The sequence below is a fragment of the Puma concolor genome, chromosome A3 (genome assembly GCF_028749965.1).
Source record: "Puma concolor isolate L17-30 chromosome A3, mPumCon1.1.hap2, whole genome shotgun sequence".
Classification (NCBI taxonomy): Eukaryota; Metazoa; Chordata; class Mammalia; order Carnivora; family Felidae; genus Puma; species Puma concolor.
In genome coordinates this window covers 63,802,595-63,826,160 of record NC_141669.1, presented here as the reverse complement: position 1 = coordinate 63,826,160, position 23,566 = coordinate 63,802,595, and the positions used below count along the sequence as shown (strand labels likewise).

The following is a 23,566-nucleotide window of genomic DNA, read 5'->3' as shown; positions in this document are numbered from 1 at the left end:
AACAAAACATACAGAGAAAGTGTCAACAGAAACCCCTCTCTTAGAGCCTTGCTTTTGGAAGTGGACTGGATTTCTTGCCACACAAAGGCTCTGGGCAGGGTGTCGTTGGCCACGGCCACCTACCTAACTCTGTGACTCCTGTCCCTGAGGTGGGACACGTGGCTCATTAGGCACACGTGATCTCACCCTTCCGTGATTCCCTAAGGAAGACCCCCAGATACCCCGTGCACCAAATGAAGATTGCTGAAGAGCTATAAACGCTGGCCATTGCAAAGAATCATGTGCGCTGAAATTCTAGCTTCATAACCTGCAAAAATGACCTTCCCTGACTCTCAGTTTCTTCTTTGGTAAGCTGGGACAGCAATGTTTCTCCTTCTCATTGTGGCAGTCGAATGAAATACAGAGATGTGTTACAGCTGAGCAAAATATCAAAACATTTATACCAATGTAAGGTCTGGCACGTAGAGCCAATGGAACCGTGATGTAATGTGTTTGAGAGATAGGGAAGCAGGGCAGAAGTATAAGATATCAAAAGGGTAGGTCATTTTTCTCCATAGCAGAAAAGGGTGCTGATCCTCATCCCCAAATTCAAGCCTGGGTCTTACCATATCCACAGGGTCTTCTGCTCTCTGGCAAAGAGGAGACAGCTTACGTCTGCTCCTTCACAGAAATGTTGCGGAACAGCTCGGTTAGAGGAGATGTAAGGCAGCATCCCGCGGGTCCTTCATGCCACAGTTATTACAGATAAGCAATCATCTTGGGTATTTAATGTTCCTGTGTTGTGAGTTTTCAGGGAGGGGTGAGAAGAAGTCAAAAGTTCATGATAGTCGGTGGTTCCGTTCTTGCAGGAGTGAAGCGTGGTGAAGTGCGAAACTGACAGCTCTAACCTATCAGACCATAACCAGTGTCCAGCACGATGAACTTTTCAGGATGTGGATATATTGGCTTTTCTGTAGTTAGTAGCCAAATGGATTTTTGGTCAGTGCAGGTGTTTCATCCTGCCACGTAATCTGCCTAAGACCTGTGTATATAAAGGGAGATAATGAGACTCCTTAGGAAACAGGGGTAGAACAAAGGAAGGATAAAAAGAAATGATAAAATCTATGGCCCAGGAGCGTTTATTCCCTTTATCCCTAGCATTTAACCCAGGGGCTGGTTTTATTGAATATTGCATGATTAAAAATAATTGTAGAAGACTGTGACCGTGCCATCTTTTTTTCTTTTCTTTCTTTCTTTCTTTCTTTCTTTCTTTCTTTCTTTCTTTCTTTCTCTCTTTCTTTTTTTTAACATTTCACTCACTTAAACCTATGCAGAACCCATCACAGTACCATATACAGGGTGGGCACCCAGTGCTTTCTGGTACCAAAAGAAAATTTCCAGAATATTCAACACTCACCAATAAAGTGGAAGGCCCTGGAAGTGTTGACAATGTCTAGATGATGTCTAGACATCATGTCTGTTTCTGGCAGTCTGTGAACTAACTGAACCATTGAACATCTTTGCATTGTAAGGGTAGGAGTGGCCATGCTCTGAAGCCCAGACATCCACCTGAAATGCCTGGCATCTGGACATTTCCCAGCTGCTTTTGCAACACACACCCACAAGCCTTTGTTGTGGCAGGTTGGGGGTGTGGAGGGGAGTGGAGAAGCAGAAACTAGAAGCTGCCTAAGTCCTGTGAGCCTTTGTGTCCTCATCTGTAAAATGGGCTAGAGCTTTTGGAGTCCCAGAATTGTAGGAAATGAATGAAATAATGTAGGTTAAACCTTATCCCAGTGTCTGGCTTAGAGGAAGCATTCAACAAAAGGGAGCAACTTTTATTAGGAGGAAGCATATAACTCTTATCTTTGAAAAGAGCCCCTTGTCTCTCCCTGCCTCCTCCTTCAAGCCTTTGAGGCATTTCTGTAGTAATTGGCTGCTGGGGCTTGGCATCTATCTGTAGAGAAATACATTTTTGTGAAAGGGCTCTGAGGTGGTGGTGTGGAGCATTTATTAGTGATCTAAGGCAACATAAGTTGCCTCTGGTTTTTATTGACGGTTTCTAGCTGGAGGCACAGAAACACACAGGCACTAAAGGGTGAGTTACTGTTGGTTGCTACTCTCTGGACCAGCAGGGACTTGGCGAGCTTTTGGAGGACAGAGTGTCTTGCATCAATCAACAGTGACCCCTCTGGCTGAATATGTACAGGCATAAAGAGGCTCCTAAATTAGCCCCTGTTCTCCTTAGCTGGATGGATGAAAGATGAAGTGAAATCCCTGGAGTGGGAGGAAATGTGTGGTAGAGGACTGAGCCACACTCTGGAAATTCAGGCTGACCCCTCCTGCCCAAAACAAATCCGATGTGGTTCTATTTTCTGTGGGCCTACTGAAGTGTATGTGTTTAATAATCTGACATCGTGGGAGAAAAAGAAAGGAATGGAAGATCCAGGGATAGAAGAGAATGGACAGGGGGAATAATACCCAGAACTATTTGTCTGATGAATGCATTAAAATGGAGCAGGGGTGGCTTAGGACTAACTTCAATATTTTTCCCAAGTGTGTTTTGATGAGATGGACTAACACTCTGGGCAGGCATGAGAGGTGTAGTATTAAGCCAACTGATCAGTTTTTAATACGATGTAGAAAATTTTCATGTGTTTATTGAAATTTTCACTGAATATTAATTTACCTAAGACTGCTGAAGAGCTGGCTAAAGTCCATAAAAGCCAGGAATCATACAAAAGCCACTTTTCTAGGGTATGGTGAGGTCCCTCTAGAGATAATGCTCTTGTTTTAATGTTTAATGTTTAAAAACTGTTAACATAGGGGTGCCTGGGTGGCACAACCAGTTGGGTGTCGGGCTCTTGATCTCAGCTCAGGTCATGGTTCGTCAGTTCGAGCCCCACATCAGGCTATGCACTGCTTGGGATTTTCTCTCTCTCTCTCTCTCCCTCTCTCTCTCAGTGCCTCTCTCCTGCTTGTGCTTGCCCTTTCTCAAAGTAGATAACTAAACTTAAACAATTTTTTTTAAAAAGAACCTGTTAACATATACCCAAGGAGTCTTTTTCTCCCCGCCTCCCTAGTTGTAATTTCTCCTTTGGTTGAAAAAGTGAGGAAAGAGAAAGATTCTCCAGGTAAAAGCACACCTTTGTGCCTCACCTTTTCTAGAATTTTGATATGGCTCCATAGCATTCATTTCAATGCCTGTTTGAGAGCCATTAGTACTCACCAAGGCTAGTGAGAAAATAGTGAATCCATGAACTCAACATTTTTTCCTGTGTTAAGAAATGTCCTTTACTTGCTTTCTATGACACGTAAGACCAGTGTATTGAATCCTGCTCCGGATGGGTATGTCACAAAACTACATCCAGGAGCATGGAGTCATCCCAGAGACAACGGAACCAGATAGGGTGGCTAACTCAACACAAACCCAGTTCTGCCGCTGCCAAAGTGAATTCAGAAGGTTTGTTACACATATGTGTGTGCATGCATCAGTCACCACCACACACGCCCGAACTATGAAGAACCATGAGAAGGGTTTCTTTCTCAGTTACCAGGCCATCTCGGGATTATCTTCCTTGAGTGGGGATAAGTTGTGAACGTCAGAGGCTGTGGTGGTCTGGATATACATGAGGATTCCCCTCTTAATAACAACAAGTAATGCTTACGGGGCACTTGATAAGTGCCTGATGCTGTTCACATCCCACTTCATATATATAGATGTGTTTAAATCTCTTAAGAACCCTATGAAATTGGTCCTATTATAATCCCCATTTATGATGAGGAGTTTAAGGCACAGAGGTTGAGTGTTTCTCCAAGGTCAACTAACCAGTGGTAGAGCTGGGATGTGAATCCAGGCTGTTTGACTCCGTGTCATATGCTCTTTTGCCCTAGGTTTGCATTGGGGAGCCTGGAAAGTAAGATGGACTCTTCATCTACAAATTATACCTCTTTTAATCTGGGGGAAAGGGCTGCTAAGGACATCCAGATTTGGAGAGCATTCTTAGAACTGCCCTTCTAGAATCTGTGGGTCCTACATCAAACAAACAAAAAACCCAAATTCAAGGGACAGTTTCCAGATTCAAAGTTTTCCTAAATAAGACTCCCTCTGGGACCACTCTTAATAATATAGACACAGGAGATAGCCTCAGGGTTCCCACGAGGAGACCCTTAGCTCTCAGGTACTTTTGACTCTATTGAAGAGGGTCCATTGCTGTCAGTAGCAGCAAATGATACAGACAGATGTCAACTTGAAGATGTGCACCATGTTATCAAAGGTATGGGATTAACTTGTGAAAATTGTGAATATTCAGGAATGCCACACCGTAACTCCATTCATTTCTGGTTGCAAATTAATTCAGGAAGAACCTTTGAAATTTATGTTTTGCAAAGATACAACCTAGTTCCTCCTCTTGTACCTCCCCCTTACTGCTCACCTCCCCTGCCTTCCACCACTAGTACGTCCATACATTTTTAAAGTCCTTTAAAGTTTTCAAAGTGCTTTCATATACATACTCCATTTTTTTATGTCAGGTCAGGGCAAAATCTTAATTGCATTTGACTAAAGGCCATTTTGAAACTTTAAGACAAAAAGGGACATACAGTGTGATCTTTGAAATAAAGGGGATTAAAACAGAGCAAAGTTAAGGTTAGACAGAATTTTTGAGTTTTATATATATGTAATGACCAAATACTTGATATGTTTTTCTTTTAAACAGTTGGGGTTTAAACAAAAACAACTAGAAGATGTAAACAAATTATTTGAAAATAGCATTTATCCGTCTTTGATTTTAAATAGCTAATACATGCTCATCACAGAAAATTTGAGAAATGTGAAAGTGAAAAATCAAAAATATAAACATCCATAATCTCATTAGGCAGAAAAAATGATTATGTTTAGAGTACAATCCTCCAGTTTTTATGTTACACGCACACACACACACATGCACACACACACAATGGAGTTGGAAATTTCTTCATGCTACGCTCAGATATGCAGAAAATAAATACTGCCCTTTAATTTCTAAAAACTCTGATCTGCTCCATGTAATTCCACTTCACTGAGTGGTAAAAACAACTTATTATCTATCCATTAGCAACATTTCAGTCACTTCTTTCATTTTCACATTCAATCTATTCAAAGTTATGATTGTTCATATAGAGTCTTCTTTGAAAGACTTAGTGTCTTTAGGAAAATGCTCAGTCTTTCAGCTCGTTCGCGTACTCCCCTACTTCTCTTCCTCAAGACACTGGCCTGGTGTCTGAGAAATAAGGCTAAAGCTAACACAGACTGCAACTTAGAATGAAATATGAAAAGGCAAAGAAGGCCTCTCTGCTGAGATAACTGATGTCAAAAAATCTCCCTTACTCCAGACTAGGACACACGGCTTGCCAAGCAAGGGCAATACCTCGCAGCACACATCAGTGCACAACTTTCCTAACCGTAAGGTACATATTTGCCAAGGGGCTTGATCCATCTATATGGGGGCAGAGGATGGGGGTGCTCGATTCCTTGTCCTGTGTCTGGCCCTGCGACTCCTGTAGCAAGGTCTCTCAGACTGGCTGCTCTTTGGCCCACAGGTGTCTACAGGTTTGAATTGAGACCTGCTCTTCTATTGTTTGGTCAGTACTCTCAGATAACCCCGGGATGCCTCTGACTCATCTCAGGTTTTGCTGATGCTTTTTGAGTCTGTGCTATATAGTGTAACCAGCCTCTCTCTGGGAAAGTCCTCTTGGAGTGTCTCCATCACAGGGGGCCCCATGCTAAGCCCACAATGCTCAGCTAGGCCGCTCTGAGTCCTCTCTTTGGGGGACATTAATAAACTTCCGGGTCTTGCCTATGCCACATGGGAAGTGGGAACAGCTTATAGAATATAAATTCTCCACCTTCCTCTTTCAGCCTAGGCAATACCAACGGGTTCCTTTTATGCGGCCATCCCCCATTGTGCATCTAATTGAAATCATTTCAGCTTCTACCTGATTTAGAACTGTTGAATTAATGGAAGGTCAAAGCGATAACGGGAGAGGTTTAAAAAAAAAAAAAAAACTTCTGTAAAATTTACAGCATGTATTCTGTGTCTTGTCCCAAGTTCACACTTTTTCCTCATAAAGAGCTTGAAACTCTGTGGAAGTGTTTTAGTGCTGCACCTCTGGAGTCCCGAAGAATCTTCAAGGGAATCATTTGCTTCAATGATTTTGGCTTCTGCTAAGTTTATGTTTTTTTATCTAGAACAACTCTTGGTGAAAACTCACAGCATGATATACAGAACCAATTTTAGCTGATTATTTATACAGTTGATTGAAAGCTTGCATTTCTGCTCAAATGCTCACTTCTTTATTTTTTAAAAAGGAACCCTTCTTTAGTGCTCCTTGGGATTGTTATGGAATTCAAACATCAGCCTTTGGAAACTTATACAGGATGAAACAGCAGAATCTTCAGCATTGAGAAGAGGTTTCCCTCTGGTTAATTAAAGGAGCAAGAATTATGGAACTTTATAGCCATTTAATTATGTCATTAACATGAGAGTTGGCTAGCAACAAGGGAAGAGACAGCCACGGGCCGCCGCGTAAACTGAGCCTGATCTTTCAGGGCTGTGTCAATGCTCCGACCGTGACTCACTGCATTTTTGAAAGATTGTGTCTACATTGACCCATTTGTTAAAAAGATATTTGATAACTTAGTTAAAATGGCATCAGTACGTATTTTCCTAATAGGTTTTCATTTTCTCTGGTTAGAAGTGTTAAATAAACACGGACAGGTCACCTCTGAATATTAAAAGCTAAAAGGCGGAAGTTTTCCTTCTGTGTGGTCAGCAGCGTGGTTAGGCACACTTCTGGACATGTGTGTTGATATGTCTGGTGGGAAAAAAAAGTAGTAACACCTTTGCCATACTAATTAATCCTAGGTGGCATATTTATTTATTTATTTATTTATTTATTTATTTATTTATATATATTTTTTTAATTTTTTTTTCAACATTTATTTATTTTTTTGGGACAGAGAGAGACAGAGCATGAACGGGGGAGGGGCAGAGAGAGAGGGAGACACAGAATCGGAAACAGGCTCCAGGCTCTGAGCCATCAGCCCAGAGCCTGACGCGGGGCTCGAACTCACGGACCGCGAGATCGTGACCTGGCTGAAGTCGGACGCTTAACCGACTGCGCCACCCAGGCGCCCCAAGAATATGTGGTTGGGAGGGAATGCCTCTGATTTTCCATGAATTGTATCTCAGTTAATAAAGAAATGTGACCCAACTCCTCATTAATGTTATCCCTTGAAAAAAAGTTGTCTGGGAGATTCTATGTTCTCTGGGAGATATGCTCTCCTACTAAAATGATCTTCGAAAAAGACGTACACATACATGAGAAAAAATTTCTTTTCAGGAAATTTTAGAATAAGATTTGCTATTAGAACACTGAATCTGCATAGCCCTCCAGGATGGTAGGAGGAGAAGTTGGAGCAGAGTGATAAAGAGAGAAAGAAAGATAAATATTGGTAAAAGACCAACTTTTCCATGTCACTGGCACAATTTTGTTCTGACAAATATGAAAGATTAAGAACTAGAAAACAGACATAAAACAAACACTTTTGGGGATATACATTTACTTCACAAATTCAATTAACTAAACACTTTCCAGCTATCTTCAAAATGCCCTCCATTAAGTCAGAAAACTTTTAAATTGGCTGCATAAACTCTTGACCCCTTGGCCTCAGGGCACCTTATCTTGTCTAATCAATCAACCCACAAGAATTGTTTTTGAGTTTCTCTGACATGCTCCATTCTCTGATGATTCTTTGTCCCCTCACACCCTCGTCTTGGCAGATCAAATTCCATCCTGGTTTCTCCTTTATTATAACATTTGGTCTTCTTTTCACATTCTAGACTTTCTTCACTAACTTCATAATTTCTGTTTACAGACTCCAAGTGCCTTTCCAAGAAAAAAAAAAAAGAAAAAGAAGAAGAAGGCACTTTCAACAAGTGGACACACTGCTTCAATCAGTAGATTTTTGCTTTTCTCTTTCCTGGAACGATTGCTGTTTTTTTGCTTCCTTGCCATTTCAACATGTTCCTTGAGATTGTGGTAAGGTATGTATACTATATGCCAGGAGACAGTCATCTAGGACTCTGCAAACTCTTCTTCTTTCCTTTTCCATTAGTACTGAAGGGTGTATCTGGTCATCCATGTAATTTTCCTTCAGGGATAGGCTGGTATTTATTTTCTTATACGGGGCCACCTTCCTATAAGCATAAGCGAAAACATGTTTGGGAACATTTCTTTCACATCATTATCTCCCTTCTGTATCTCCTCTTCTATTTCAAATCCCACTCTCTGTTGGTCCCTCAGTATCATTTAGATGCCTTACTTTTGTGTTCTTATTATGTACTGTTCAATTGTACCATTTACTTTAAAGCAACTTAATCTGATTGTCTTCCTTCTCCAGTAGACACCTTGGTGGCAAGAACCATGTCTCACTTATATCCCCAGGCTTTTGCACAGCATGTAGTCCATAGTAAGGACTGCGTGACGATAGATGGAAAATAACCCGTTCACTGGAATTACTGCATTAAATGAAGGGCGGGATATTTGGGTTAAGAGAAAGGATGGCTAAGGAAGAATAAGAAAGTAACATGAGTTGATTTGGAGAATATAAAAACCTAAAAACCAGTTCTCTTAATATCAGCAGAGTCTCCTCCCTTTTCATCTGTGGAAAGAGAGGAGAGTACTTCGGTTGACCCACAGGCATAATCTAGCTCCTCCCAAGTTAGAGAGTTTCTAGCAGAGTGGAGAATTAAGCACAGGCCTGCATTAGTCGCTGATGTCATCTTAATATCTTCCATAACTGAAAGCCAAGTAGGGTACAAAAAGCTTCTATGAGCTCTGAAAGTCGATTCATTTGCACACACATGTATTGAGAGCCCACTTTGTGCTGCAACTACAGATATAAAGACAACTGGGACATTGTCTCATAATAATTCTCTTTTCTCAACCAAATTAGCTATTCTTATCACTACAGCTGTCTCTATATCAGACGTTCATAACACCACTTGAGGAGATCTTTAATACTTCCTTGTGAAGAACTCCAAATGGCTTCTTTTCCTGTAGGTATGCCATTCTTCTCTGCCCACTGTGAATTCAACCTTAGGTTTTCAGTAAAAGAGATAGCCAAATAGAGTTCTAATAGTGTTAAATTGGTAGTTCTTACCGTATATTACATTTTTCATCTGTTCATTTAACATATTTGTTGTGCAATGACCATATGCCTAGAATGTTTCTGTACATAGGAATATATACATGAACAATATAGTAGACCTTTTATGCACATGTGGGCAGACAATAAACAAACATGTAAATGGTGTCAGCCACCATTTTTTCTACAATAATGCTGTGAAACAAATAGCTCTAAAATCTCTGAATTAAAACACCAAACATTCACTTGTCTCATTAGCAATTCTGTGGGTCAGCCGGAAGATGACTGATCTTATCAAGGTTCAGCTTATCCTGGCTTGAAACTGTCAGTTGGGATCTGATCCACTGGTCCAGAGACACCAAATCCATGGACCAGAAGCTACCGGGGCATGTGCTTCTCACGAGGGATGGCAGGAGTGCAAGAGAAGAAGCCAGATCATGCCAACAAGTCTAAAACTCTGTTTCTGTTACATTTATTAAGATTTTATTAACCAAGACTATTCACATGCCAAGCCCAATATGAATGGATCAAGGAAATATTTTTTCATTCATAGTGGGAAGACCTGTAAATCATATGGAAAAAAAGTGAATGTATAATTTTATAAAGGAAATGAATGAAGACTTAAAAATAATAATTCAGTCTCTCTTGTCAGTGTCTGCCCTCTTGGTCACAAGTTTTCAGAATCCCTCTGCACTTAGGACAGGGTCAGTGCGATCCCATGAAACCCACAAAGGCTCACCCAGATATAGTTTCAGGTTCAAAGTCCATGATCTCATGATCCGTGTCAGGTCTAGGTGGAACTACTCTTGATCTATACATCTATAAATTGAAAAGATATGTTATCTGTCCCTACATATCTAATATGCAATGTTGGAATAGGGACAGGGTAAGAAACACTTGCATTCGATGTGGAGAGAACTGAGAGAAAGATAGAAGTCACTGCTTTATAGCAATTTTGAAATTCTGCTAGCCAAATTTTGCCAGGTTCCCCTACAGGGAGGTTGGTTTATATCTTGGTTAGGCCCTGGTTCTACACCTGAGAGGTAATCACCAGCCTACTGTTGTACATGGGTCTTTGCTCTGCCCTTGGAACTTCTTCCTTTTTCTTTTTTTTTTTTTTTAATTTTTTTTTTCAACGTTTATTTATTTTTTTGGGGACAGAGAGAGACAGAGCATGAACGGGGGAGGGGCAGAGAGAGAGGGAGACACAGAATCGGAAACAGGCTCCAGGCTCCGAGCCATCAGCCCAGAGCCTGACGCGGGGCTCGAACTCACGGAGCGCGAGATCGTGACCTGGCTGAAGTCGGACGCTTAACCGACTGCGCCACCCAGGCGCCCCGGAACTTCTTCCTTTTTCATCTTGGCTTTTCTGATGAGTACTGGAGAATATGCCCTTCTTTGTTGCTGAGCAGATTTCTCACCCTGCTTCCTGCCTGTGAAATTTGGGGGCCCAGAGATCTTTATATATCTCAAACAGAGATAGTCTTTTTAAACCTAGGTAGGTGGCAATTTTTCCAATGCAACATAAAACTCCCTCAAAAATTTTGTTGGTTTTCAATATGGATTCTAGTCAACTGCATGTGTCAAATGCCTCACCCACAATTCTTTTGAAGACATGATTCCTTCTAGATGTAAGTGTAGGTACTTTGCTCATTTATGAGTCGCACCTTTGATCTCTTTCATCTTTTCAGGGTTCTTGACAAAGGGTGTGACAGCCACTTATTTAATTTTGTCTTTGCTGTATGGCAGTGTTCTAATGCCATACCTTTAGAGAGAAGTGGTTTAAGGTTTCAAACTTACAATCCCCAGAATTTCTAGGTTCTTTTAATTCCCCTCAGTCCTGGGGCGCCTGGGTGGCTCAGTCGGTTGAGCGCCCGACTTCGGCTCAGGTCATGATCTCACAGTTCATGAGTTCAAGCCCCGCGTCGGGCTCTGTGCTGACAGCTCAGAGCCTGGAGCCTGCTTCGGATTCTGCATCTCCCTCTCTCTCTGCCCCTTCCCCGCTCATGCTCTGTCTCTCTCTGTCTCTCAAAAATGAATAAACATTTAAAAAAAAAAAATATATATATATATATATATATGTATATAAATTCCCCTCAGTCCTGCTTGAAAGCTAGTCAATTTTTTTCCAAGCTCATTTCTTTCTTGTAGTTACTTATCAAATGTGGATAATAGCAGCCAACTCATACCACAAATATTCTGCCTCAAAAATTTCCCAGCCTGTGCTGTCAGTGCACTTGGCACATTCTTTTGCCTTCCAAGTCATTGCATTCGTTGGTTGTATCAAATGTTTTGTTTCTGTACAATATAGGTTGTCATTTTTCCAGCTTCTTATTACAGTTTTTTATAGTTTCCTCTACTTGATCCCAAGTCAAATGATGCATTTTTAAAGGATTTTGACAGCAGAAGGCCATTGCTGGTGTAATTTCTATATTAATTAGCAATTGCCACATTAATGATGGGTGATAAGCCTCACACTCAAACCCAAACATCAGAGGCTCAAACAACAACTGTTTATTTTCGTATTGATGGTCCCATGGGTTGGCTGAAACGGCACTACTTCAGGTCATGGGGGGAATTGGTTCTAGGCCTCCAGTTAGGTTCAGTTTTGTTCCAACAATGTCTTCATTCTTTGAAAAATGACAACTTAACAGCATATTTTTCTCAACTTTTTTTTTTTTATTTATTTTTGGGACAGAGAGAGACAGAGCATGAACGGGGGAGGGGCAGAGAGAGAGGGAGACACAGAATCGGAAACAGGCTCCAGGCTCTGAGCCATCAGCCCAGAGCCTGACGCGGGGCTCGAACACACGGACCGCGAGATCGTGACCTGGCTGAAGTCGGACGCTTAACCGACTGCGCCACCCAGGCGCCCCACAGCATATTTTTTATACAGAATGGCAAGAGCTCCAGGATGCAAGTAAGACACACAGCACATTTAAAGTCTCTGTTTTCATCAAGTCTACCAACATTTAATTAACCAATGCAAGTTAGTCACATGACTAAGCCTAACATCAATTGGGTGGGAGGGGCACCTGGGTGGCTCAGTCGGTTAAGCATTGGACTCTTGATTTTGGCTCCGGTCATAATCTTACAGCTTGTGGGTTTGAGCCCCAGGTCGAGCTCTGTGCTCATAGTGCAGAGCCTGCTTGAGATTCTCCCTCTCCCTCTCTCTCTCTGCCTTCCTCCCCACTCATGCTCTCTCTCTCTCTCTCTCTCTCAATGTAAATAATTAAACTTAAAAAAAAAAAAACATCAATTGGGTGGAGGTCATTTTTCTACCCATAGTTACACAGCATGCATATTACAGTAGCAGGGGAGTGGGAATCAAGAATTGAGAACCGTTCAATCTAGCACACATGCAAACAAGAAAATATCAACTAGTATAAATGCTGTTAAGGAAAAAAAAGTAGAGTAGTGTTTGGAGAATGCCCAGAAAAGCATTAAGAATAGTTTCTTGGAGATGACATTTAAACTGAGGCTGAATGTCTTCCAGGCAGAGAGAATAGAGTATAAAGACCTGGACGCAGGGATGAGCTAGGTGTGATGGAGGAACTGAAATAAGACCATGGGGAGGATGGTAGGAGATGCGATCGATGAAGCAGGTAGAGGCCAGGGTATTTAGACTTCTGTTATAATTACTGCTATATGCCATATCATACCGGACATTTCAGAGGATTATTTACCAAAATGCTGAAAATACATTGTTTGTGAGTTTTACTGGCTGTCATGATAACCCATGAATAGGGTAGCTGAATTCAACCAGTCTGGAAGGTTTTATACACATTGAATTGTGTAATCAATTCTAAATGATTTACCCTTTCACTGGGTCTTATTGGAGTGTTGGCCTACTAAGTTGTTTCAATGGGAACAACTGAAAATACTAAGAATTCTTGACTAGAGAGGTACCAGCTAAAATACTCAAGAGAGAAAATGGTGGCCTCTGAAACTGTTTGGCTTCTTAACAACTCCAGGTATTTATTTCCCCCTGGGCTTCTTAGAGCTAAATGGAGATATAAAGGCATTGGAGCCTCCTTTCTCCCCTTACTCTCACTCTTGGGAAAAACCTCATATTCCTTTGCTCCCCAGAGGGTTTTCTAGATCTGAAATAGCAACAGCTCTGATTGCTGGTGATATCTCTTCCTGGGGAAGTTATGTGCTGGCACTCTGGACAGGGTGGCGACCTAGGGTGTAAACTCTAGAAGTACAGCCCACGCCCTTGGGAAGTTCATGACTAATCAGAGTGAAGGATGACTTTAACTGTGGTCACATGCAAAGTTGGTTATAAGTACCTCCAAATTTCACTAAACCAGAAACACAAAGATTCTAAACACGCAAATTTCCCAAATCATGAGGTCTTGAACACTTCCTAGAAAAGACCATTGATCTTTGTCCTATGTAGAAAATGTTGTTCAAAATTGGTATTCAATTAACAAGATTTTCTTCTGTCCTCATCTTTCTCTAGACTTGAAGAAAAGAGAACCATTCCCTTTTCAAATACATGAGAAAAGTACATCAAAACCAGTGACAGGGACAACCTTCCACTGTCCCTGGGTTATAATGACACCTCTATAGGTGTGCCCTTGACTTCTATTAAGAACGACCAGCTAAACAAGTGAAACCCACAGCTGTAAATTTTCACCGCAGCATCTTTTAGCAAGAAAGGGGCTGTGTCTGGATGAATCCGAATATGCTGGCTGGCAGAGCTCAGACACAATAAGGCGGTTTTTCAGGAGAAAGAAATGCGACAGTGTTTATTTCACACGCATTTGTTTGTCAGACTTCAAAGCACCGGACAGAGATCAGTTAAGCATTGCCACCTGTCCCATAGGCTGCGCCTCATTTTCAGGTGGGTCTCTGAGGTCATTAGCACTGAGGCAACTCAGCCTCCGTTCAGCTCCTGTGCCACAAGGTAGGATAGGAATCCCGCCAGGAGGAGGACGTGGGTCCTGGCTCCTAACCATCCCCGCTGGACTCCAGCTGCCAGAACCGCCCAAAGAAGAGAGTGTGCCGCCTGGCCTGAAGAAAGCTCCCAGCCCAGGAGAGTGGCAGGTTAAAAGCCTATAGGATGGTTCAATCAAAGGCATTGCCTTCCTCTGTCCTGTGCCGCTATTGTACGTGGGAACACATGCTGCTAGGAGACAAAGAGGACACACGTTTATTTTCAAGCGTAGGACTTTGGAACCACTTGGGAAGAATATTCTTGATTGAGAACCAAAACATTCCATGATGCTTAACAAACCTGCAAATTGAAAAATCAGCATCGGCCTGTGCAGCCAGGAAGCAGGAGAAGGACCTATACCCTGAAAAAAAAAAAAATTCAAAATATTCCTTAAATGATATTTGTGTGCATTTGCAAAATTACCGCTTTCTGAATCAAAGTCTCAAGCTGTTTTCATCTGAGAACATATGTTGTGCCGTTAGACAATATCTCAGCTGCCGCCGCCCATGACATACCCCGCCGCATTGCATAATGGACAGTCCCGCGAAGAAGGCGCTGCGGCTCAGTCAATGCCCCTGTAATAATATTTTAAAATAAATGATATGCATCATTAAATCACCGAGGATGACTAACTCAATTTTAGAAAACCCACAACTCCAGCAATCATAGTTACAGCTCTGATTTGAATATTTTCACTTTCACCTGAGCAGCCAGTGGGAGCCAGTCAAGCAGATTCGCATCCAGGCTGTACTCTCAAAGGAGCAGGAAGGAACCCGTGATTATGTAGTTACAGTAACGTCGGCATCATGCCTCCTGTCCGCCTGGGCTTTTTAGACTTTTCCTTCCTCCCTTCTTGCCTTCTTATTTACATATCACAGGCATCCTCTTTGTAAAGTTATTTTAAATAATTTATTAGATTGATCTTTTTAAAATTCTACCCTGGCTAAATGTCATAAGGAGAGAGAGAGAAAGAGAGAGAGAGAGAGAGAAAGAGAGAGAGAGAAAGTCTTCTAAACTTATTTAAAGGTTTCTACTGGAGTAGGCCAGTTACCTGCTTCACTGCTGATATTCTAAAAATACCTCCATGTCCGTACTATTATCCATTCTTCACGTCCAATTGCTCTGTTATGGTAATAGTCAGAAGCACACCATGCAGTAATTACTTACAGCTGACTGAAGAAAAGAATATTCAACTCCCCCACTGTTCCACTAGAAGGTCTTTATGCACTATTAACTCATTCCTGTTTATTAATACTCTACTGGTAATTCAGACTGCTGCCTCTCAGGTTTGTAATAGGAGGACTATTAAACAGCAATTACTGACCATATGGGTTGGTGAATATTTGTTGTGGTTTTTTTTTTTTTTTTGGTGGGTTCCCCCACCCCCACCCCTTCCAACTTGTTTTTTAAGAAGCCATATTACAACATGGTAAAAGTAACATCGCATCTGCATAAGATTAACGGGCTTGGCAATATTTCTCCCTTAGAAAATGCGCATTTATTCCCAGATTATCATTGCTGGCTTAGGAGGACAAGATCATGGGAGAATGAGGGAGATATGGAAGACTGTGTACGTGTGGGAAGACCCCTGCCTTGGAAGATATTTTGGCTCTTATCTTCCTTATGTCTCTCGGTAGGCTGTTTTCTCTTACTACCTTTAAGAGGCACTGACCCGTCCTCAAATCCTGCAAAAATAAGCAGTATGTATTGAGGAATCCAAATGGAACACCCTTTTCCCTTTCAAGTTCCCCCAAGCATTTGGAAGTAGCCGCTTTAAATTTTAACATTTCGTAAGTGCATCTCCCAAAGAGCAAGTATGTATAGGACCCTGGGAGATGGCGAAAGGCCCCTCCTGGGCAAGGGATGGCTTGAGTAGTGGGTTCAAGTGGGGCAGGCAGTTGGTAAAGGAAGATTATGGTAATAATAATGCGTGCCTCTCTCACAGGTAGTGAGCTCTGAGCATGTGACAAGCATTAGAAGCATTCAAATGGAGATGCATCTTCCAGATAAACAGGAGCCCAGGAGCTGATCTCCATGCAGAAGATGATGAGTTGAGATCCTGCCCAGGTAAGTCGCTTGGCGGGCCACCCCCACAGAGGCAGGGGCAGAGACGTATCTGGGCTCTCCACACAGCCAGCTTTTGCTCCAGAGCAGCCAGCCTCCTTAGTGCTCCGTGGGCTTTCTCTTCCACTTTCTCTCCTTTCCCATGAGGGCCATTCTCTGTGTCCAAACCCTTTTAGGCCTTCAACAAACAGGTCAAACCTCTGAAGACTCCAGCTTGCCCCAATCTCACCCTTTCCATTCTGCCAAGTGAATTAAATTTATTGTTTACCTTTGGTAGGTGATCGTTGCTGGCTTAGCACTCTCCCTTTGTTACCTGCTGCTGTTGTGTGTGTGGGAGTGCTTTCTCTCAGACACACTCTAAATCCTTGAAGACAGGCGGCATGTTCTTTAAACTTTTCTTCTGTTTATCCCTGTACCTCGCTTGTTAGTGGACATTCAGTTGGTGTTGAGCAGAGGTTGGAAGAATTCAATGGAAATAAGGAGAAGAAAACACTAGTCGCTAAATTTTCTTACTCTATGGAGGTCTAGGAGTTACAGTTTCTGTGTGAAGTATGGAAAAACAAACAAACAGTAACAAAAATAAACAACAAAAACAAAATGACAAATATCAGCCCCAAAGCATAATAGTACCAAACTAATGCATAACATACAATTGATGTTCAATGAAATGAATTAAATATGTTAGATCAGAGCTTCTTCACGGTGGGTCGAAGCCCTGAGCAAATCTGCACTTCATCCATGACCTGATTTGAACTAGAATCCTGGATTGCCCATTGCCTGGGTGATCCTCAAGGGGAAGGGGTGCTTCTCGCAGAATCTCTGTGGTGAGCACCTTTGAAAAATATAGCACCATAGGCTCAGCCTGCCCCCAAATGTTTCATGGATTAAAGGACCTAGTAGGCACCTTAGAGATTAGCTACTCTGGTGGATTTCCAAAGTGATTGTGTTTATTTTTATTACTGTTGTTTTTAAAGCAGAATTTATTTTTTCCAGTTAAGCATGATGCAGGATACTGATGCAGATTAAGATAGGACAGCTCTGGTTGAGGTCAGGTTGGGAGCTATGGATGCCCAATTTGATAACTCAGCTGATAAAGCCACAGAGGCCCTTCTAGGAGACCCTACTGTTCCTATATGAAGATATATGAACATTATATGGAAAACATTTTTCTACTCCAGCCCTCTTTTGATACATACGTGTAGACTGAATGCCTAATTTCAAATCCACACAATTAGAGAGCGGTGGAATTATCCCTGGAGTTCAATCTCTTGGATAATCAGCCATTTTTTCCCCTGTATTCCCCACCTGTGCTACTGGGTTACATCTTTGCCACCAGCAGGCCACTGTTAGTAGCTATGCACGGGACACGGGAGGACCAATACGTTGGGCCTCCTCTTAAGACAGAGCTGAGCCAGGTTTGAAGTCCAATGAGTGCAGGCAAATTGGCTGGAGTAAGCAGAAGCCTTTGACGACCCTAAATGCCAAACACATGTGGTGTGGAGGTGGCTCTCTCCTACTTGGCCTCTCCTGCACTTCATGATTAAACTTTCGGCACTGGCTTCAGCTCAGTTTGGGGGTTGCACATTTGCCTGGTCCTTGGTCACACTTGTGTACCCATTTCAGTCCAGCCTGAGTTGAGTGGAACTACCACAGAGACTTGCTGAGGGTGCTGGAAATTATGCTTCTGCTCACAGCACCATATAGGTTATGCTATCATCTTTTATAGTGTTTAAAAATTGTGCGGCAAGGGGGTGGGAGTATCCATATTGCAGACCACCCTTTCATTCTTTCACGGATAGAGGCAGCAAGACATAGAAAACAAAACGGTGTGGGGGCTCAGGGCACCTGTATTCTGGACCAGATTTTTCACTGGTTAGCTGCATGTCTTAGGGACATATTATTTAACTTCTCTGTAGCCCCATGTCCTCATCTGTAAAACAATGCCTTCTGGCCTAGATTTGCTTCTAAAATATATTTGGCTTTACTGGGCCATCAAAAATATATATATAATGGTCTTTATATAGTAACTCTATGTTAAATTGTATTAAAATAAAACAAATGATTATGAATAGTCACATTATGAATAAAATGCTCCTCTATGCCAAGAATTTTAAATTAGGCTGCATGACAAAAACATTTATTTCTGATATCAGTGAAAACTTGAGATAAGTCAGTAAAGATGGTATTAAGCCTTGTAAATATCATCCAACTGTGACTTGCAACTGTGGAGCTCTCCCCATGGGTGAGAACATCTGGGCAGTCTGTTGGCTTCGTTTCAGGCATTCACTTATTCAGTGCATACTCACTTTTTTCCTATGCTATCTCATTCTTCAATTCATAAACATTAAGTTGATGCCGTTGATTCATTCAATAAATGCCACTCAATGCATCTTTAAGTAAGAACCTGCTGCATCTGCAACAGTGTTTTAATAAGAATGAAATGGTGAGTCCCTGACTGTGAGGGGCTAACACTCTCATTCAGGAGGGAAAACGTATATGATAAAAAGATGAATAGCTTTACGTGACAGTGAGTGATTAGGGTCCAAGCAAAAGATAGAGGCTATAAGGGTTGGGAGTGGGGGGGACTGGTTATGTGGCTAGTATGGACCAGAAGGGTTCTAGCGTGCCTCTGGTTATTCCTTGACGCGTGATATTAGCACAGGTGGAGAGGATGAGAGAGGTCACTTAGGTAGGGGAACAGTATGTGCAAAAAGCAGTGAATTGGAGAAGATTAAGAGGTGTATGAGTTTAGTGTAGATCTCCATCTGGAGAAAAGGGTTTCCGTAAGAGATTAGCGGAAGCAGTGAGTACAAAGTCTTGCATTTTGGAGAGGTAAGGAAAGTCAGGCGAAGACTTTTGGCTATCATCTCACTAGCAGAGAGGTTTGTTTTGCTTGTTTTGTTTGGTTTTGTTTCTTTATAGGGTGTTTTAGTCAACGGAAATGTTTTTATTAGTGAAATCACAGAAGAGTCCTCAGGATCAACACAGAAAGAAAAAGGGAGACTGCAGAAAACCACTGGGGAGTCAGGTGAGACAAGGGAGAGATTTTAAAGCCTCAGAAAACATGACTGAGGTAGCAGAGCTTGGAGGGCCTGTGGCAAAGGCAGAGAGCACACAGAGCCTCCATTTCGGGGTTTGGTTTCTCTTGCTCTGGTTACTGTGGGCTAGAAGGTAGTGTGGGGTACACAAGGAAATGTCTGGAGGAAGGCACTGGAGAAAGAGAAGAATAAAAGGAAGAAACAGGGAGGGGATAGATAGAGACAGAGAATCAGACAAGAGTAAGAAATGAAAGGAACAAAGAGCACATGGTCAATGAGGTTTCGGGAGACAAAGGAAATTAATCAAAATCATTATGTGGCAGGTTGGAGTTCAACTCACAGATTCAGGTTTGCAAGTAAATATGACCATTTTTTTTTTTGTAAATCTATTCTTCTCTGTCAAGGCCCTGTTTTGCAGGAGACAGTCATGTCAGCTCAATGTCTGTAACTTCCTCCCATCAAATCCCTGAGGTGGTCTCTCATTTGCAGGACCTTCGGTGGTACCGAGGTGATGGAGGTGGCTGGAGGGGTTGGGGCCTCTGCCCTTGGTTGCCATCTGTCCGCTGGGCATGTACCAATCCTGCCAGTCACCAATCCATACAGACCACCCCAGAGGCAAGCTTGCGTTCAGGGCCTCCCAGGGCTGCTTCCATGCTCTTCTCCCCCACTGTAGAATCATGGTGCCTGTGCCATGCTGGGGGTGGGGAAGTTCACAAGCCCATCGGCCTGAAAGGACCACGGAGTGCCATTTTCCCAACAGAATTGCTCTATCCCTGGAGGGCTCTTCTTTGCTTTCATAAAACAAAGGTATCTGGGTTTTTGTCCCCCTGCCACCCCCCCACCCCCAGAGACCCAACCCTGCAGTAGGACCAGCCTGTTTCTACTCCAACTGTCCTCCCGCCCTACAAATGTAGGCAATTGTCTCTATTATTGAGCACATCCCATTTATGATGAGGCTGAAACAGTTTATAGGTGGGGAAAATGACATAGAGGGTTATGTGACTCGCTCAAGGTCACACATCTTGTCAGTGAAAAAAATGAATAAAAATGAAAATATGCTAGCTTAACCTCCTTTTTCTTTTCCTTCCACTTTCCCTCCTTTCCTTTTCTCTCTGTTCTTCTCTCTCTTTGTTACTTTCTTTCTCTTCTTTCCTCCTGGTCCCCAGAAGGACTTATTACGTGCCAGATAGTATATAGGTACTGGGTATACCATACCAAACAAATGAAACATACTGCTTTCATGAATTGTGATTCTTATAGGGGAGATGGACATTGTGCACGTGCATACCCAGACTCATAATTTAAATTGTGGTCAGTACTGTGCTTACTCTGGCAGCACATATACTAAAATTGGAACGATACGGAGATTGGCATGGCCCCTGTGCAAGGATGACAGGAAAATTCATGAAACATTCCATATATTTTAGGGAACAGACCGATGGTTACCAGAGGTGGGTGGGGGGATGAGTTGAATGGACAATGGGGATTAAGAAGGTGCACTTGTTGGGGCGCCTGGGTGGCGCAGTCGGTTAAGCGTCCGACTTCAGCCAGGTCACGATCTCGCGGTCCGTGAGTTCGAGCCCCGTGTCGGGCTCTGGGCTGATGGCTCAGAGCCTGGAGCCTGTTTCCGATTCTGTTTCTCCCTCTCTCTCTGCCCCTCGCCCGTTCATGCTCTGTCTCTCTCTGTCCCAAAAATAAATAAACGTTGAAAAAAAAAATTTAAAAAAAAAAAAAAAAAAAAAAGAAGGTGCACTTGTGGTGAGCACTGGGTGTGGTATGGGAGAGTTTAAGCACTGTGTTGTACACCTGAAACTAATACTATACTGTATATTAACTAACTGTATATTATATAATATAACTGTATATTAACTAATTTAAATAAAATGTAAAAAGATAAATTGTGGTCAGTACTGTGACTTCTATGAGAAAGCACAAGGGGGAACTTAGTTTAGGTTAGGCAATCAAGGAAGATCTTTCTAAGGAAGACACATTTGAGCTCAGAACTCAAAGACAGGGGTGAGAGCATTCCAGGTAGAAAGAAATGGCATAGGCAAAGACTTGATATGTTCACAGAGCTCAAAAACACTTGTGTGACAGAGGTACTTCAAAAAGGGAAAATGGAACAAGATGTGGTTGGAGGAAGCGACAGGATCAAAGTCTATAGGGCTATTTTAGGCAAGTCAGAAATTTGGATTTTATTTTAAGCTTAATTGAAAATCAACTTAAGCAGTGGAATGACATAATCCGATTAACATTTAAAAAATTCTTCCGGCTGCTCTGTGGAAAATGAATTGAAGTGAGGATGGATGGAAAAGGAGAGAGTAATGGGAGTTGGGGTCTCTTCAGGTAGTCTTGGGGAGAGATGATGTGGCTTTGGACCAGGGTCCTGCAGGTGCAGATGGAAAGAAATGGAAGAATCAGGTCATGTCGTTGGAGGAAGAGTTGACAGATTATTGGATTTCAAGTGTTAGGGGGACAGATGTCCCAGGTTTCAGACATGAATGACTGATTATATGTGGTTCTATTTACTGATGAGGAAGACTAGGAAAAGAATAGGTTTGGATGAGAAGAGTTTGGTTTCCTGTGAGAAGATGTTTCATCTTGTGGTGTTGTGACTGTAGCAGAGACAAAGGTGGACACTAACGCAGTGTTTCCAGTTCCTGAGCATGAGAAAGAAAACGTTTACTAGCATCCCTTGTCCTCAATGGAAATCTTTCAACCAAGTTCAGGAAAAAGAATTTTGAGGGAAATAATGTCATTTTCTGTCCAACTCATGTGACCATCCCGCCTCTTTCTGTAGCAACTTTAGAGGCAGCCTTTTCTAGATGGCACAGCTGAAAGATGATGGAACCTTTTTAGCCTGGGTTCCCGAGTGACTGCCTCAGAGCTCTCTGCTCACCCTCAGCGTATGCTTCATATGAGTGGGGATATGCTGAGATTGTGAGAATCGATTGTGAGCTCTTCAGGAATTTTCCAAGCTGCTTATTAGGTACAACCATTATTAAAAATTAAAAAAGGAAAACTTAGAGAGATTATGTTACAAACAAAGGTAATATATATCCAACACATATCCCTTCCCAATTATTTTACCAGATTCATCTATACTCTTGAGGTGTTTAGGTCAATTGTATTCATGTGGTAAATAACACAGGATGGTGTGATGCTATGCATCTCTCTTTCCCACTCTGTGTTCAACGGCATTGCGTTGGGAGCCCAAACTCAGCCATGGTGTGGGCACTTATACCTTGAAGGTCAACACATGCTGTAAATCAGGGCTTGAAGAATTGCTGCGTTATTTAGACGTATGAAAATGGTGAGAAAAATGCCAGAAATACAGATTAACAGTACTTTGGGTGTGTAGCTGTTACATTGTGAGTAGCATTCAAAGTTAAGAAAACATTCAAAACTATTATCTTATTCAGCAAAGAAGTTGCCAATGCCATTGACAGTGGAGCTCTAAGAGTCATCTTGACAGTTTCACTTTTGTCTAACTTGTCAATGGAAACAGGTTATTGAATCAGAGATGGAATAAACAGGTGTGGTTTTTGTTTGTTTGAATAGCAAGAGTGAGTGATGCGTTTCTATGCTCTCTATAGACGGTCTTTATAGCCATGGGTTTGTTTGCCTTTTTTTATTTTGATATGGGGTAAAACACTTAACAGTCTCAACAAAATCCTGTGCTGGGACACCAATAGAGCTACATGAATTCAGGGTAAGGAAGGAAAACCTCTCTCTCTCTCTCTCTCTCTCTCTCTCTTTCAGACCCAGCATCTAACTCCTCACCACCTGTTGTTCATTCTACTTCCTGAAGTCTCTCAACTTAGTCTTCTGTGCTCTCTCTCTCTGCTGACATTGCCCTATTTGAGCTCTTCATCATAGTTTTCTGAGCTCAAAATAGTTCCAGGGTGGGTCTTCCGCCACATTGCTGCTGGAGGTATTTACTTTAAAATGATGAAACTGGATTCAGGGATTCCACAAGTGTGGGATAGAGATGCGGTAGAATATTATTCATCCATGAGAAAGAGGGAGAATTCCACTGTTTGTACTAACGTGGATGGACCTTAAGGGCATTATGCTGAGTGAAATAAGTCAGAGAAAGACAAACACTGTATGATGTCACTTGTATGTGGAATGTAAAAGAGCCAAACTTAGAAAGACAGAGTAGAGTGGTAGTTACCAGGGGCTTGGGAAAATGGAGCGATATTGGTCATAGGTTGTAAGCTGCTGGTTATAAGGTTAATAAGTGATGAGGTTAATAAGTTTGGGAATCTAATGTACAGCATGGTGATTATAGACAATAATACTGTATTGTATACTTGAATGTTAAAAAGAGAATGATCTTAAATATTCTTGCCA

At 42.1% G+C, this 23,566-nt stretch overlaps 1 long non-coding RNA gene and 1 other non-coding gene across 2 annotated transcripts in view; both read left to right on the top strand.

The window, feature by feature from the left end:
- Positions 1–16,175, top strand: part of LOC147582508 (uncharacterized) — a 218,566-nt gene extending 202,391 nt beyond the window's left edge. The window contains exons 6-7 of the long non-coding RNA XR_015249208.1: positions 7,895–8,063; positions 16,054–16,175. This is a non-coding gene — a long non-coding RNA (uncharacterized LOC147582508). The remainder of the gene's footprint in view (positions 1–7,894; positions 8,064–16,053) is intronic.
- A 4,355-nt stretch (positions 16,176–20,530) lies between these two features.
- LOC112869789 (U6 spliceosomal RNA) lies at positions 20,531–20,634 on the top strand. Its single transcript, XR_003224435.1, has one exon. It is a non-coding gene; the product is annotated as a U6 spliceosomal RNA (small nuclear RNA).
- The last annotated feature ends 2,932 nt before the right edge of the window (positions 20,635–23,566 follow it).